Source organism: Rhinolophus sinicus, linkage group LG12, assembly GCF_036562045.2.
Source record: "Rhinolophus sinicus isolate RSC01 linkage group LG12, ASM3656204v1, whole genome shotgun sequence".
Lineage (NCBI taxonomy): Eukaryota > Metazoa > Chordata > Mammalia > Chiroptera > Rhinolophidae > Rhinolophus > Rhinolophus sinicus.
The window spans coordinates 2006625-2011581 of NC_133761.1; the positions used below are offsets into that span (position 1 = coordinate 2006625).

The 4957-nt window shown below is 51.2% G+C and overlaps 1 long non-coding RNA gene across 2 annotated transcripts; it reads left to right on the forward strand.

Annotated features, from left to right (window-relative positions):
• Positions 1 to 720: 720 nt before the first annotated feature.
• On the forward strand, positions 721 to 4352 carry LOC109443816 (uncharacterized). 2 transcript variants are annotated; one of them, XR_002136752.2, is made up of 5 exons: positions 721 to 845; positions 1175 to 1390; positions 1955 to 2850; positions 3241 to 3419; positions 3874 to 4352. It is a non-coding gene; the product is annotated as an uncharacterized LOC109443816 (long non-coding RNA). The 2 variants fall into 2 exon arrangements; XR_012490878.1 differs by having other exon boundaries at positions 1955 to 3419.
• The last annotated feature ends 605 nt before the right edge of the window (positions 4353 to 4957 follow it).

The window sequence follows — 4957 nt, forward strand, 5'->3', positions numbered from 1 at the left end:
GTTAGGGCCCATCTATGCATTAAACTCCTACTCTGCACCTGCTCTGTCCCTGACATCTTACAAATGTGGTCGTGGCATAACATCCTCAAAAGGAAGTCACCCTCATTTAGAGAAGAGAGCAAGTTTACCATATAGTCACCAGGGTTGGCTCCTAGTAGACTTCAGAAAATATTTGTTGGGTGGATAGATTGATGGACTGATTACAGATGGACAGAAGGGTGGATGGCGGATAGATGGATGGGGGGGTTGGATGGATGGATGGGGACAGGTGAATTAGTGGACGGAGGGGTAGCTGGATCGGTGAGAGTTTAAGTTGCCTGCTCAGAGCAAGGGTCCGACTTGCAGTCCAGACTCTTCCTCCTTCATGTCTGTGGTCTGTGTCTTCCTTCACTCACATCCGACACGTCTCTATTCGCTGAACCTCCACACTTCCCACATTTATATCCCTACCCTGGCCCTTCCCCTGAGCCCCAGTGAATTGTTTTCTTTACTTAACATAATATTAAATAGCAAATGAAAACACCCTGACGCGTCAGGAGGACGGGCTGAGGCCCCAGTGCATCCTCCAGACCTGGAGTTCAGCGACTCCCAGGGCTCTTGTCCGCTGTGTCTTGTGACTCACAGCAGACCACTGCCAGCATCTGTGCTTATTCCTTTGTTCATGCATTCATTCATTCATTCATTCATTCGTTCACTCAGCGACGTGTACTGTCCCCCTTCAGCAGCCCAGAGACAGGACACAGCAGACTGAAGTCCGGGCCACAGAGGGCTCTGCAGGAGAGATGACAGCGTGGATTGTATGTGGCATTACAAGAGCTTCACGTCACTAGCGTGGACAGTGCAAGGTAAACAGCATGAACAGAAAGTCTCTTCTCCTCCCTGTGCCTCAGTTTCCCTCATGTGAAAAAAAAGTGCATCCTTCCAGCTCTGACAATCCGGCTCTGGGCCTCACCTTCCCCACCACAGGAACCCTGGAGACCTGCCCTTCCATGCAGGAGGGCGTGTGCGCCCCCTGGAGGAAACAGGGGGAAAAGGGCTGGGCCAGCACTGCCCTTTAACAAAAACCTTTCAACATCTCTGGGGCGTTAACTACCGCGACCTCTGTGGAGGGTAATACAGCAACATTTTTAGTTATGAATGCATGTATCCTTTGACCCTGCCATTCTACTTCTAGGAATTTATTCTAAACACATCCATGCACATGTGTGCGAGGTGGTAGAATTAATGTTTGCGCAAGGTCATCAACTGAATAAACAAGGTCGGATCAACACAGTGGAACTAAGGAGACGCTGAGCAGTTATAGGAAGCATGTTCTCTAGGAAAGGAGCAGAGTGGACTGGGCCGCGCTGTTGTCCTCGCTGGGTTTCCAGCAGCAGCCATGAGGTTTAGGGTAAGTGGGGCCCGGGGTGCAGAGCCAGGATGGGGAGGGCCCCATGCAGGGGGTGAAGCTCAGGAAGGGCCCAGCCTGACCCTGTAGGGGGCTCTGGAGGGTAAGTTATGCTCTTACCAGGCAAGAGACCCGATACGGGTGTTCCAGGAAAATGAGAATGTCCAGCCACTTCTGACTTTCCGCGTGTGTCAACAAAGCAAACTCTGGTGGCCCAAATAGTTCTGCAAATAAGAGCTTCAGGTGCTGGCCCTTGGGAGAGAAAGCACCCCAAACCAGGAGAGCCAGGAGAGGGGTGCGTGCACACACGTGCTCTCAGGGGACCCAGGCAGAGCCCCAATACCACCTACTACAGCCAATAAGGGGGAAAGCAGGTGAAGAACAGCGTACAGAGCCACAGTCTGGGCTGAATGAAGGTCGGAGAACACGTATCGTGTTTGCTGGGCACTGGAGAGCACATTGAGTCTGGCATTGGAAGTCCCAGGCAGGGGCCTGGAGGAAAGGGCAAGTGACTTATTTATTCTTTGTCACCCTGCTGTACTTAAATATTTTTTCCACCATGTACAGTTTTTACCTCCTTGAAAAATAAGATCCCATGAAAAGCTCACCTTGCCATGTTCGGGGATCAGAGGTCTTGCATTGTTAAGACGAAGGAGTCTCCCACGGTTGACATACAGACTTTGTACAATCCCTATCCGAATCCCAGCCACCTTCCCTGCAGAAACCGACACGCTGATCCTAAAACTCCCATGGAAATTGAAGAGACCCAGTAGAGCTGAAACAATCTGGAAAAAAAGAACAAAATTGGAGAACTCAGCTTTCTTCATTTGAAAAGTTACTATGACGTGTGGTAGCCAAGGCTGTGTGGTGCTATCATGAGAATAGATCAGTAGATCAATGAAATGGAATTTAGGGCCCAGAAATAAGCCCTGACACGTATGGTAAATTGATCTTTGACAAAGAAGCCAAAACAATTGAATGGGGGAAAGAATAGCCTTTTCAACAGACTGGTACCCTCACAACTGGACGTTCACATGCAAATGGATGAACTCGGACCCCTACCTCATACCATGTACAAAAATTAGCTCAAAACCGATCAAAGATCTAAATGTAGGAGCTAAAACTATAAAACTCTTAGCAGAAAACGTAGGTAACTCTTCCTGATCTTGGATTAGGCAATGGTGTCTTAGATATGTCACCAAAGCACAGCCAACAAAAGAAAAGGATAGGTTTTCATCAAAGAATCGGACTTCATCAAAAGTAGAATCTTTTGTTCTTCAGAGGACACCATCAAGAAAGTGAAAAGACAGCCCCCAGGATGGGAAAGAATATTTGCAACTGATATGTCTGATAAAGGACTTATATCCAGAACAGGCAGGGCAGCTCTCCGCAGAGACTTACAGGAGGGGAAGAGGCAGTTCTCTGCCCGGCTGGCTGTAGCTGGTCACAGACCACATGTAGAGGTAAGGACCCGTCAAGCCGACCCTGGGACAGATCCCTCCCTGCCACTTGGTCCCGGGAGTCTGGGGAGGTTGGCAGGTTTTAATGAGCCGGTGTGTGTGGAAGGCCCAGCCAGGCTGGCTCCCTCCCCACCTCGCCCGGGAGCCATTCCCAGTTTGTTGAATGCCCTTCAAAATTCAGCCAGCGAGGTAAAGCCAATGCCCCCAAAACAGACAGTTTAAAAATAATCTGCCCACATGTGACAGCTCCAGGGAATGTAAACAAAGTAGCAGATAACCTAGAGGAGGCCACGTTTCCAGCTGTCCTCTCCAGGTGTGCAAACACACAAAAGAGCAAAGATTGTGCAAGTGTGTGGGTCTGTGAATCACACACAAGCACGTTAACATCTACAGGCGACTGTACAACAGTCACACTGGCTCAGCTGCTTGGCTGCAGGCTGAGAAGACGGCCTGGCCTGGGTTTAAGCCTCAGCTCAGAGTTTACCAGCTGTGGGCCCTCGAGCTGCCAGCACTGCCTTAAGGAACCCAGTTTCCTCACCTGTAAAGTGAAGCTGATGACAGCACCCACCCAGGTAGGTGGGTGTCATGGAGTTAAATGGGGTGATGCCAGCGACTGCTAAATGTGAAGCCTGCGCCTGAGTCAGGGCTCAGCCCCTGGGCTGTCACAATCCGTGTGACTTCTCCAGCCACCTAGCTGACCACCTCCCACCCGTGCCTCTGACCTCAGCACATTCAAGCCCCTCTGTGGTCACCCCACTTACATCTCCAGCATCTTCACTCAGCTCCTCTCTCTCCTCGCGCTCTTCCCAAACGGAACCCCTCTCTCCCCACTTCTCAAATGTGAACAAGTCCCCTTATTGTTGTAGGCTACGTTGTGTCCCCCCAAAATATGTTCCAGTCCTAAGCCCGGTACCTGGCAATGGGACCTTGTTTGGAAATAAGCCCTTTGTAGGTGGAATCCAGTTAAGACGCGGTCTCCCTGGGATAGGGTAGGTCCCAATCCAATGACTGCTGGCCTTCTGACAGGGGGATTTGGGCACAGACACAGGAGAAGGGTGCGTGAAGATGGAGGCTGACACTGTAGTGATGTCTGCACGGAGCGCTGGCAGCTACCAGAAGCTGGACGAGGCAGGAAGGGTCCTCTCCTGGAGCCTGAGAGACCACAGTGCTACCCACAGCTTCGTTTCCAGAACCGTGAGACAATGCATCTGTTGTTCTGAGCCACCTGGCTTATGCTACTTTATGGCTCAGCCCTAGGAGACACACTTACCCTGACCCCTCCACAGCCTCACTTCCTGGTACTACGCCACCCTTCCAGGTTGGTTTCAGACGCTGCCTTGCCCTCCAGGAAGCCCTCCCTGAGCATCTTGCCTCCTCCTCCCTCCCACGGCCACTTCTGCAAGTGTCGGCCCCTTTCCCCAGCATTCCATAGCACTTTTTTGTGCCTGACTGTAACGCATATCCCATTCTGCCCTAAAGTAAAATGTTCTAGGGACCCCCTTGAACGGTTTCAGAAGATGCTTCCTTCCTAGAAGAGGTGATCCAGGACAGGGTTTTGAAGGATGAGTAAGAGTTTACCAATTGGCCTAGGATTTGACAACTTTGGCACTGAGTGCGTTTATTTAGTCACATATCCATTCAGTAAGTATTTACTGAGTGACTTTTGCAGTGACTTGTTCACCAGAATGTGGCCCCCAGGGACAGGACAACACATCACTTATCTCTAGTCAGTCCCCTCTCTTTCCCAGGAGCTCCTAGCAGCCCTGACCCAGGCTCAGTTGCGTTCATTCCTAGTCAAGGTTTGTGACTCAAGGGCATTTTTCCATTGTCCTTGGAAATGGGGCCTTGGGGACAGGAGCCTTTGGCAGAAGGGAGGGAGGGAGAACAGAGGGACTCGGAGCCTCCTGGGTTAATGAAAACAGGGAGCATGCACATAGGCTGGGGAGACAGTCCTAAATCCAAATCCAGCTCTGCTGCTTTCGGACAGAGCGAGCATGTTCCTGCTACTGGGTGCTTGACTCTACCTTCTGCAATAATGGGACGAGGCCAGCAGAGGGCGCAAGCCCCTGCCGCCTCCAGAGAGACCCAAGGTAGGTGGGCTGCTCTGGGC